Source organism: Vanacampus margaritifer, chromosome 18 (assembly GCF_051991255.1).
Source record: "Vanacampus margaritifer isolate UIUO_Vmar chromosome 18, RoL_Vmar_1.0, whole genome shotgun sequence".
NCBI classification, from domain to species: Eukaryota; Metazoa; Chordata; class Actinopteri; order Syngnathiformes; family Syngnathidae; genus Vanacampus; species Vanacampus margaritifer.
In genome coordinates, this window is record NC_135449.1 from 15,652,447 (window position 1) to 15,665,455 (window position 13,009).

The following is a 13,009-nucleotide window of genomic DNA, read 5'->3' on the forward strand; positions in this document are numbered from 1 at the left end:
TTTAATGTAAATGTAAATTATGTATTGTAGCTCATCTCCCGGGACTACTGGAGTCCACACAGTACCACCCTCCCCCCTACCAGTCAGACGGTAAGGTTGAGGTGTTGGATCATTCAGATGGAACCTACCAGCTAGCTGTTCATAACGTGTTAATTTTCCAGTTTTTTATTTTAATGATACGTTATTGGATAAGAATATATATAAGTTATTGTGCTTCCTACTCCTTTTGAACATGTAAATTCTAACATTGACTATTTTCTTTCTTGAAATTTTTATTTTAAGTTCCCCTTACATTGTACTTATGCTTATATACTTAGGTGGGTTTGAGCCCCACATTGGGGGGTTGTTTGTTTTGTGGGGCATTTTGTCTAGTCTTTCTCATAATTTTTTGAATGAAATGTTTTTCTTTTTACATGGATTCTTTATCCCCTTCGTAATCCATGCCTTATTTAGACCTTTATATTTTCTTGTATTTTTAATATGTACTTCAGTAATTAAACATTTCATTCTGTTGTCAATGGTGGTAGTCGAATGTTCAACTTTTTCTTAGAGCTTTGTCTACATATTTAAAAACAGTACTGAACCAGGAGAAGCCCGGTTAGCTCAGTCAGTAGAGCATTGGACTCTTATTCTCAGGGTTGTGTTTTCAAGCCCCACTTTGGGATGTTGTTTATTTCATGGAATATTTTGTCTAGTTTTTGTCATAGCTTTGTCTACATATTTAAAAACAGTACTGAAGCAGTAGAAGCCCGGTTAGCTCAGTCGGTAGAACATTAGACACTTATTCTCAGGATCGTGGGTTTGAGCCCCTCGTTGGGAGGTTTTTTGTTTTGTTTGATATTTTGTCTAGTGTTTGTCATAGCTTTGTCTACATATTTAAAAACAGTACTGAACCAGTAGAAACCCGATTAGCTCAGTCGGTAGAGCGTTATACTCTTAATCTCAGGGTTGTGGGTTTGAGCCCCACATTGGAAGGTTGTTTGTTTTGTTGGATATTTTGTCTAGTTTTAGTCATAGCTTTGTCTACATATTTAAAAACGGTATTGAACAAGTAAAAGCCCGGTTAGTTCAGTCGGTAGAGCATTAGACTCTTCTTCTTTTTTTTCTTTTTTTTAAAAAATTCTTTCTTTATTTATTTTTCTTCATTCGGTAATTTTACCGATTTGACATCATCATTGCTCTCTCTTTTTTTTAATTAATTTTTATTTTGTATGTGGGTGAGCATGTGCGTGTGTGTGTGCATGTGTGCGTGTGTGTGAGTGTGTATTCATTAGTTCACCTAAAACCTATTAAAAAATCCCATACCTAAACCGAATACTTCAGAATCCAGCTAGAGTCGTGAGGTTGTCAGGAGACCCGAGGAAGGATCAAAGAAAAGAAAGGAAAGTGAAATCCATCACCGACCAGACATTATCTACTACCCACCGGGTTACCAACCAGAGTCTTTCACCAACCCCAGAAACATCTACATTCCAACAAATTAGGGAGACCTCAAGTGACCAAAGGAGAGACTGAGGAAAAGAAGGAAGGACAGATGAAGCAAAGTGAGATCCACAGACACCAGCCTCCACCGATTCAACAACCAGAGGAAGAAGCAGATTGTGTTTGAGTTTCGATAGATGCTGGTGTGGTGGATCTGGCATGCATGAAAATCTCCACCAAAGAGGGCAGCCGTCGACCCCTGCCAGGACAGAGCAAGCGCAACACCTCAGGGCCCCCCAGGCCATGGCAGCACCAAGGGACAACCCCCGGGCCCCGCAGGGGCCACCGGCCGGAGAGCAAACCCAAAGTGTGTTATGTGCCCTATATGTCTATAAAAAAGTGTATTGTGCAAAACTAGTGCAGTAAGTTAAGAGGAGCGACCAGCGGGTCCCCCCCCTCCCCAACCGGCCGGGGGCAGGAGGCGCACCCGCCCACCAAATCACCGCCCACCCCACCGGGACCCCAGCGGCCATATGGGACCAGCCCGGCAGGGCGATAGGGCTCGCCCCCCGGATACTGTAGCCCGCCCGAGGTGCCAGGAGGTCCACCGGAGCCGGGCGGGCACAACACAAAATCCACCCACCCGCCCGGCCCCCGGAACCCCGAGACCTGGCCCATGGATGGAGCCCAGGGGAGGGGGAGGAAGGCGGACAGGGGAGGGGGAAGGGACGGGGGAAGGAGACGACTAGACGGGCAAGGGGCAGCGGCAGAGAGAGGGGGAGAGGAGGAGGAAGGATGACAAGGGAGAAGGGACAGGAAGGCGGAGGACAGTTGTCGTTTTTGTCATAGATTTTGTATACAAATTTAAAAACAGTACTGGCCCTGTTAGCTCAGTTGGTAGAGCATTAAACTCTTAATTTTTGGGTCGTGTGTTCGAGCCTCACATTTGGTTGAAGTTTGTTTTGTGGGATATTTTGTCTAGTCTTTGTCATAGCTTTGTCTACAAATTTAAAAACAGTACTTACCCAGTAGAATCCCTGTTAGCTCATTTGGTAGAGCCTTAGACTTAATTTTAGGATCGTGGGTTCGAAACTCATATTGGGAGGTTGTTTGTGTTTTGGGATGTTTTGTCGTCTTTGTCATAGCTTTGTGTACAAATTTAAAAACAGTACTGACCCAGTAGAATCCGTGTTAGCTCAGTTGGTAGAGCAATAGACTATTAATTTTAGGGTCGTGGGTTCGAGCCTAACATTGGGCGGTAGTTTGTTTTTTGGGATATTTGGTCTAGTTTTAGTCATAGCTTTTTCTACATATTTAAAAACAGTACTGAACCAGCAGAAGCCTGGTTACCTTAGTCGGTAGAGCATTTGTCTCTTAATCTCAGGGTCGTGGTTTCGAGCCCCTCATTGGGAGGTTGTGCGGGATATTTTGTCGTCTTTGTCATAGCTTTGTATACAAATTTAAAAACAGTACTTAACCAGTAGAAAATCCCGTTAGCTCAGTTGGTAGAGCATTAGAATCTTGATTTTAGTGTGGTGGGTTCGAGCCTCACATTGGGCAATAGTTTTTTTTTTTTTGATATTTTGTCTAGTGTTTGTCATAGCTTTGTCTTTATATTACATAGAACGCCCGATCTCGTCCGATCTCGGAAGCTAAGCAGGGTCAGTCCTGGTTAGTACTTGGATGGGAGACCGCCTGGGAATACCAGGTGCTGTAAGCTTTTTTTTGCACCTCCATTACAAAAGTAAACTTTCACAAAAGACGTCAAGTACACTAGCTACTTGCTAGCAGACAGCCGCACGCTAAACTGACCAGATAAGAGCTGAACATGCAGTCAAAATGTTTTTTTCCGTCCCAATTTTGGACAAGTGTAACCTTTAAAAGAGTCACCTGTGTGCTTTTTCTCGGCTTATGGCCATACTACCCTGAGAACGGCCAGGTGTGGTTTATTGGTTGCAGCTGAGCTGATTGTGCCTGTGTGTGTGTCAGTGGGGCTGTGTGCTCCCTAGTGATGGGCAGATGAGGCCTCATGGGGTGTGTGGCACTATCCCTAAACTGTGTTGACACTGTGTTGACACAGTGTTAGTGTATCACTTAATAGCGTCATCTGCTGGATTTAAAAAAGCATTGCAGGCAACTTCAATAAAGACTGTGGAGACAGACGTGGTTAATTTTCACATTTTTATTAAGAAACATCAGCTTCTTTAGCATGTTTGGCCCGAGGCGATTTCGTCTCTTTGAGACAATTTCTCCTGCTTTGGAGAAAACCCTTTCACACGGTACCGACGATGACGGAGTACATAAACATTTCACCGCAAGTTTGTAAAGATTTGGGTAATTCAGTCTTTGAGTTTGCCAGTACTGCAACGGATCCTGTGTTCGTTGTGTGTTGTTCTCTGAAAGATAACGCTGCACTTCAATGATGGCATCAGTCACTCACATCCGTAATAAGATCAAAATGATCCCATACGGGAGAAAACTTTCGCTTTCTCGGTTGATCCATGTTCTCAGTAGATAATGCCATATCAAAAACCAACGAAACGCAAAGCTCAAACTAAAGTATTCTCTCCATACAACAAACGACTTCACACATTTGCTTGTTTATAAACACAATCTGGCGCTTTGCAGCCAAGCGATACAGGAACTGCATCGGTCACGTGATTTTTCTTAAAGGGATACGCGCGCCGACATGGGGTTTCCCGTCTGTGTGCGCGATACACGCGCTGGCGCTTCCGTGTCATTTCACCCATCACTAGCTCCCCATTATGTGGTTTTGTGTTTTTTCTTTGTCTGTTTTTGAATTTGTTTTGTTTATTTTTGTGTTAGTTTTCAGGTTCTACTCCTCCCAGCTTTCTTGGCTGTGGAGGAGGGTTTCTTTTCCCCCCAGAGCTTTTTGATTTGTTTGGACTGATAAATGTGGATGTGGCCTTTGCTGGGCCCTGGACGTCTGGAATTGTGAATGGAGAATTTGCTGGTAGTAAGGTTGGCGGGGATGTAGGTGCGGATGAAATTCGAGGTAGTATGAGTGTGGCACATAAGCGAAAGGTGAGTTTTGATAAAGAACTGACAGTGTTTTTGGAGCTCGAGGGTGGTGTAGGTCTGTCTCCGTTGGGCCTACTAAGGGCTACTAAGGAAGTCTGTGGTACGATTCTGGCCTGTCGAATGATTACGAAAGACAGGTTTGAAATGACTGTAGCATCCCAGGTGGCCATTATGCACGTGAGTGTACAGAGCCCAGGGCCGCTAAATGTAAGGACTGTCATCAGTATCCCTCTGTGTGTGGGTGCTCTGGCCACCTCGCCTCTGACCCAGAGGAAGGGGGTGGGGGTCCCCCACCTACGGTTGACATAGAGCACGGCCCTGGATTGAGGGAGGTCCTGTTTAATCAGGATGCGGAACCGGGTATACCTGACCCGGTGGCATTGGCGCCTGTGGTGGGAGGGGCTGATGAAATGTCTCACAGTCCTGCCCCCGAGCAGGGGGGGGGGGGGGGGGTGGGGGCAGTGTCCTGCCCTACCTCTAATGTCGTGGTGGCGGAGGCTGGACCGGGGAGGGGGATGGGTGTGGATCTGGTTCCACACCTTACCCCTGAAGCGGGGGAGATGTTACTGAAGTCAGGCCAGACTCCTAAGTCTCAGCGCTCGAGGGCAGGCAGCAGGGGTCGGGCACTGCATAGGCAGCCACTGTCTCGGAGTAGTGACAGGTCCAGATCACTGACCGGGGTTGGGTCGAAAAATGTCGATGAGTTCTGTGAGTCCCAGCCTGGTAGGGATCGGCGGTCAGGGCTGCAAGGTGAAGGTCCCGTTTCATGCGGCACTGCCCGTTCTGAGTCTGCCACTGTAGATGCCACAACTGTTCCTATGGACGTCATTCCCTAAGGGAATGAGGTTGCTTCGACAAAGATGAATAGGAAGTGTAAACGGTAGTCTGGTGTCAGGATGATGGGTCAACTCCCCTTTTTCTCCTTCCCAATGACGCTCTCCCTAGTCTCCATTAATGCTCAGAGCTTGAGGAATGGGGTAAAGATGCACAGTGTGTTTCACAACACCACCTGGGACGTGCTGTGTATCCAGGCGGAGCATCTTCGCATGGTAGAGGCTATGGCTATTGGTGATTTGTACTGTGCTTTGGGCTCTGTAAACTCCTGTGGTGTGGCTGTCCTGGTCAAGCCGGCTGTTTTCGGCGTGCCTTCTTTAGTGCATGCGGACCCACATGGCCGCTTTATCGTGATTAATTTTTAGCGTGGCTCCACTAAATTCCGCCTTATAAATATTTACGTGCCTAGTGAGGAGGTGGAGAGGAAAACCTTCTTCGTTTCTGTTTTCCCTTATGTTACAAGATTCCTTTATTTTGATTGGTGACTTTAATATAGCTTTGTCAAAAATAGATCTTGGTCCAAACAACACATTTAGGAATGACGTTAGTAGAGGCTATTTAATTGATGCTGCAGTGGCTGCTGATCTGTCCGAAGTCTGGAGAGGTCTCAACCCCCTAAAAAGGGACTATTCCCGGCGTCAGGTGGTGCGGGGGGTCCTCCTCCAGTCTCAGATTGATCTGTGCTTTGTTTCAAGTGCTTTATGGAAGTACAGTATATTGGTGGCGGATCCTATGCATGTGTGGGCTGGAGCGATCGCTCCCTTTTTTTCTGTCAACCTTGACTTCCTAGGCGGTAAGAGGAATGCGGGGGTCTGGGTTTTTAATAATATGCTGCTTGCCGACCCCACCTTTGTAAATAAGATGGAGCACCTTTTTGATTGTCTTGATAGTGAAATGGAAATTTGTGATTCTTTGGTTGATTGGTGGGAACAAGCAAAGGCTAGAATTAAAAAGCTGTGCCTCCGTTATAGTAAGCAGAGGAGGTGAGAGGAGTCCATCAGGGAGCGTACTGTCCGGAGCCACCTCCAGGGACTTGCCGCCACCTCTGGTATAGGCCCAGTAGACCCTGTGTATCTGGAGCTGCAGGAGGAGCTCAGGAATATACAGGTTAGTCGGGCTAGGGGGGCGGCACTTAGATCCAAGGCCCAGTATGCGGTGGAGGGGGAGCGCTCCACAGCTTTCTTCTTTGGTTTGGAGAAGTCCAGGCATAGCAAGCTATATTTGGATGGCCTGTTGGATGAGTCAGGTAGATTTCATAGTGATTTGGATAAGATTTTGGATATTGTAGGTAGGTTTTATTCCGATGTATTTGATGGTGAGAAGATCAACGAGGTAAGCTGTAGTCAGGCACTAGGTGCGCTTGATGTGTCTCTTAGCTCTAGTGACGCTGACAGATGTGACATGCCTATTTCCTTGGCAGAGGTTTTTGCAGCAATTAGGGGTCTCAATGCCTGTTGGAGTCCAGGAGCGGATGGTTTGAGTGCAGAGTTTTATAATGTTTTCGCTCACAGGTTAGCCCCGATTCTCCATACACTGTTTAGCGATATAGAGAGAGAGAGGGTCGGGTTTCGGACTCTTTTTCTCTGAGTGTTGTGACTCTGATTTTTAAGAAGGGTGATAAGCGGTGCCTGGCCAATTACAGACCAATAAGTCTTCTTAACACTGATTATAAAATACGAGCAAAAGTATTGGCACATAGGTTGAAAGGTGTGATTGGTAAAGTGGTTGCCGGTACACAGGCGTATTGTGTCCCGGGGCGGGACATTTCTGACACAATACTCTCCTTAAAATGTTTGTTGAAGGAGATGCATGTCTCTGGTGGGATTCATGTTTCAGTCGGTTTCAGTAAAGCATTTGATAGGGTCGAGCATTGCTTTCTTTACCGTGTTTTGGAGAAATTTGGCTTTAAAAATGGCTTTGTGAACTGGCTTAAGCTTTTGTATTCCAGTGCGGTTAGCCGTGTAAAGTGTAATGGACTCCTGTCGGATAGCTTCCCTTTGCGGAGGTCGGTAAGGCAGGGGTGTCCTTTGAGTGCACTCCTCTATAGTACAGTGGCCGAGCCTTTGGCCGCTATGCTCAAGAGGGACGGGGCTGTGCATGTAATTGTGAGTCCATCTGGTAGGGAATATAAGATCTTTCAATATGCGGATGATACCAATTTGGTTTTACGCGATGTGGGGAGCCTCAATGTTGCAGGGGATTCTTATAGGGTTCTTGGTGTGCCCTTGGGTAGGGATGTGGTGACCTGTCGTGATTGTTTGTGGTCTGGCCTGTATAGTAGTGTGTGTACCCGAATGAATCTATGGAAAATGTGTGGTCTTCATTTGAAAGGTAAGGTGTTGGTGGTAAATGCACTGTGTTTGTCTAAACTTGTTCATGCTCTTGTTGTGTATGACTTATGACTGGGGTGTTTGCAAATAAGTTTAGCATTGCTGTCAGTAAATGTATCTGGTGGCGAGAGAGGGCACCTGTGGCACATAATGTTTTGGTTGGTCAGTATGATCGGGGAGGGCTTAAACTGATTGACTTGGTGGTTAGGAAGCATGCTCTGCGTCTCAAACTGATTAAAAAGTTCCTCGACACCGGATTCAATGCGGCGTGGAAGGACTTTTTTGCATCGCATGTTGAAAAGTTGGGTGAGTATGGTGTTTATAATTTGTGTATGCTTCCCCAGCGGACTGCCCTGGATCGGGTTCCGCCTTTTGAGAGGGAAGTGTTTGAGGCATGGGCTAGACTGCGGCCGTTTGTAGTGGCGGCCCCTTGCTCCTTGTGGCAGCTAGGGCAAATGCCTTTACGTTTTAATCCTGACATGCTCTCTGATCCTCCTGAGAGGAGGGAAAGCATGTTCAGCGGGTCTTTTGAAAGGGCAGGGATAAAACGGGTTGGCCAGTTATTAGATTTTGAGGGTGGGGTCGATGTGGAGTCTATCAGGGGTAATTTTAGCGGGGCAGGTCTTAGGTTTAGGAGGACCGAGGTGGTGAGGAAGGTGAGTGATATACGGGTTTGTATCTTGAGAAGGTGGGGCACACTCTATGAGAGGGTACCGCCAGTGTTCAGGATGCATATGAGGGAGGGATTGGCGGTGAGTCACCCCTAAATTTCGTTTGTGTTAAGGGAGAGGGGTTGGTGGGAGTGGCAGAGACACAGACTCGTGCTGTATATCGTTTGCTGTTGGCCCAGGTAGTTAGGCGTCCCACTGCCGAACATAGGTGGTCACAAGTTGTCCCTGAGCAAGATACTGCGTCCATTTGGGTTAACGTTTATAATTGGTATACCCCACCCCAGGTTAGTAATTTTGCTTTTAAATTGCAACATCGACTCGTTTTTACATGCTGTATGTTGCACAGTATTCAGCCCGACAGGTTTAGTCGAGACTGTCCAGTGTGCGGAGGAGTTCCAGAAGATCTGCTCCACCTCATGTTCCGGTGTCTGTTGGTGCGGTGCTTCTGGACCAGGCTGCAGGACCTCCTCCTCAGGAGATTGGGTCTGAGACTCCCACCGCCGACGGTTGATGTGGAGGACATGGACGAGCCCTGCTTTCTGCTTTTCGGGCCCATCTGTCGGGATGTCCAGAGAGCTGATTCGGCTGGTGGAATCAACTGGGAGGCTCTTCATCTGTGCCTGTCCTTCGGGAGATATGCTGTGTACCTGGTGCGCAACATACACCTCTATGACGCCAGGACTGCCGACCACTGGGCTGTCTTTGTAAGACTTTTGGCAGCCCATATCCGCCATCTCCATGCTATCAGAGAGCACGAGTTCGTGAACACTTTTATTCAACGTAATGATTATTTTCTTTTGGATACATCTGGACTCCCCCAGCTGAACATTTGAGGAATTCCCACCCTCTGGTGGTTTGCCCCCAAACCTCAGCGAAATTCCCCAGTCATTATTATGACATTGACTTTGGTTACTTTGATGTTTCTTTTTATTTGTGCCTAGTTGTTAGCGGTATGTTTTTTGTGGGTTTGTAAATTAGTGTGTATTTCTGTGTTGTATTTTGATAATAAAAAAGAAAAAAAAAAAGAACGCCCAATCTCGTCCGGTCTCGGAAGCTAAACAGGGTCGGGCCTGGTTAGTACTTGGATGGGAGACCGCCTGGGAATACCAGGTGCTGTAAGCTTTTGCACCTCCATCGCAAAAGTAAACTTTCACAAAAGACGTCAAGTACACTAACTACTTGCTAGCAGACAGCCGCACGCTAAACTAACAGGATGAGAGCTGAACATGCAGTCAAAATATTTTTTCCGTCCCGATTTTGGACGAGTGTAATCTTTAAAAGAGTCAACTGTGTGCTTTTTCTCGTCTTATGGCCATACTAACCTGAGAATGCTCAGCATTAGACTCTTAATGTCAGGGTCGTGGGTTCGAGCCCCACATTGGGAGGTTGTTTGTTTTGTGGGATATTTTGTCTAGTCTTTGTCATAGTTCTCAATTAACTAAATCTTTTGATTAAAATGTTTTTCTTTTTACATGCATTCTCTATCCCCTTCGTAATCCATATTTAGACCTTTATATTTTCTTACATTTTAATTACGTACTTCAATGGATAAACATTCCATTATGTTGTTAATGGTGGTAGTCAAATGTTCAATTTTATTGCTTCTTAGATTTTTATCTGTATATTCAAAAACAGTACTGGACCAGTAGAAGCCCAACCAGCCAATAACAACAACTCTCTGGTCTGTAGCTTACTCTTCGTCCAAGTCTTCTCCTCGTCATCGACAGGATCCGACGATCTCGGCCTCGTCAATATTTTGAAGCAGATGTAATGCCTCTAGAGTTTTTTTTATTTTTTTTGTCAGCCCATGGTGGCATTTCTCTTAACGCCTTGCTGAAAAGTTGTTTTGGAAATTTCTATAGCGTTGTCAGCGGTGCAAGAATGACTCTTATTTTCATATAATATTTTCATGTTTTTTAATACAATAAAATGTCAGCATATGAATATTATGCACACAGGCACATGAAAAGTCAAAACGCCAGAAAAGCAGAAACATTAGATAATTTCGTAAACAGAGTAACAACACATCAAAGTTTAAGCTTCAAATTACAGCTCTGTTGTTAACAAACGGAGCCCCTGTGTGGTCGACAACTACAGTTATCCCTGCGAATGTTAACAAATTACAACAAACTGTTTACGGTGGTCAGCATAAGAGAAAAAAAACAAGGCAGAGTCTGTCTATATGGGCAGCGTACTGTCATCTCTCTTCTTCGATACCTTGACAAATGCACACAACCACACTCATAAAAAAAAAATTGTGAAAAAATACTCCAAAACGCTGAAAACTGGTCGAGGTTCTCTGAAGAAAAACAAACGGCAATGGCATTACCGGAAAAGGCGGTGCGTTATGAGATTTTCCCGGACATACGTCTTGGCTATTGCTCTATTGCATAGAGTCCATAGATCCCCCCCACTTCAGGTATGGATCTAAAAAAATTATATTATATTATATTTTTGAGATAGCAATTCTAGATTTCAGTTCTTTACCATGAATTGAAGACAATAAAAATATCAATTAACAAGGGTGTTTTTTTTAATTTATGTCTATAATCTGCAACAGTAAGGAAGCAGCAACAGCCACACCCCTACCAAAAATAATATTAAGTGCGCAGGCCTTCATGACTAATACGTCACTCATCTTTTCCTAAGTGAATCTGCGAGTTTTGTTGTGTTGTTTGTTGTTTGAATGTCTGATGTAACGTCTGTAAGTGTTACGTGAGAGCATCAGGTGTGCCGTGGGAAATTATCCAATATCAATTATTTTGACCAAAATTAACTATTTTCTAATAAAACTTTTTTTTTAAAGTGCTTGTTTTTTCACGATTTTGATTTTTTTTTTTTTTATCTATATATATTTGGTTATTTTTTGTAATAATTAAAACTTGGCAGAGCTGCTGACAGCATTCTTTTCTGTGGTGTATCAAATTTTTTATACATATTTTATTTCGCTTTACTGAGTCTTTTAAATATTTCATCTATGATAACCCATGTGGATTGTCTGGGGAAAAAAATCATATAAACTTAAGTAAACATTTGAAGAGAAAGTTTGGCCCCTTATAATGGACCTCAAATTTCATTCTGCTACATTTTGATGACAGCTGAGCAGATTAATGTTATGAGGACACTTACTAATTTCAATGTCTGTTTGGGTTACATTAGAGCACGTTATCCATTTCACAGTCGAAGGGCACATTTGAAAGAATTAATAAGCCAGTACATCAATGATAATTATCTATACAGTAACTGCTTTTGAATTTACCAGTTGAAATGTAAATACTGTAACAGTTGGTGTTTAGTCTCCCTTGGAAGCAATTTAATTTACTTCATGAAAAATCCTCTTTTTCACAAATGATACTTCACACACTTTGGCTGGTAAACCACTACAATGCCAGTGTCCTGATTAAATATGTATGATAGATAGATTAAATACATATGATAATAATAAACATAATTAACATATAACACACATACACACAAAACAATACTGAACTAAATAGCTTTTATTAATTCATTAGTGGTTCAGTAATGAAACATTGTACAATAATCCGTTACAACAATGTTAACTCACTTTGAAGTGCCGATCATTAAACCACTAAGATAAAGTGTGCAATAAAAAAAGCTAGAATATGTTTTGCTCTACTCCAAGCGTGTCAATTTTGGCTCAAGAAACTTCTAAAGGCAGGGTATGTGCCGGCAGCTGTATGCATTATGCTCTCTAGTATGCAAAATGTTTAGGCATTATGACTGCATTGTGAATATTTACACAAACAAACACAATTTAAACATATTTCTGTGCTAGATACTGTATAAGCTTTGATAATAAAAGTACTGCAGAACGTCATTTAACATATTTTACAAGTTTACTGTATTTCCCAGCCTATTTGGCAAACAAAATACTTGAGTTATTTGGAAAGATTACTGTACTTGCGAATTGACTTCTCTTTTATCTTGCCAAAGGAATGCAGTCATCGCAAAACATACATTATTAAAATACTTAGTAAGTTAGACCCCCACAATGCACTTATCAAATACTATTGACTAACAAACCAAACAACTGAATACACATTAGTTAAACAAAAGTGGAAATTGTTGGATTTACAAACCCATTTCACTAAAATGCTTGGAGTAACAATTGGAAAGCTGTAATGAACTGCAGACAAAACAATGACAAAAGGATTGAGCCCCAGGGGGCAGTAGCGGGCTTCTTTTGCAATTTATTCACTATCTATCTATGCAGTGTTGCTATACTTGCTTAACATATTGGTCCTTATCAGAGAGAGAGAGAGAGAGAGAGAGAGAGAGAGAGAGAGAGTTTGTCGTCTGATGGAAAAGCTTCTTCTTCTGAGAAAATGTTGGTAATAAAATCAGTATTATTTTTAACCACAGCTATACTGATAAGGTGGTAACCAATACCTTCAATTTATCAGTATGCGCGGTTATTCCTTGAAGGATCAAAATGTTGACCCCAAAACCTCAACCAACCGTGATAAGTATAAATTCCCCAGCATTGGCTCAGACAGTTCCTTTTGGACCCAGCGCTGGGTTAGCTATTTCACCCTATTGGGCTTAACTAGTTTTATGAATGTGTGAATTATTTCTCCATTTATCACATATTTCTTTCTTTATGAAGCACAATTATTGCTTATGCTATTAAACAGGTAATTAATAAAATATTTTGCTCATATTTGTGGATAGTTCTTGTACGTTAGA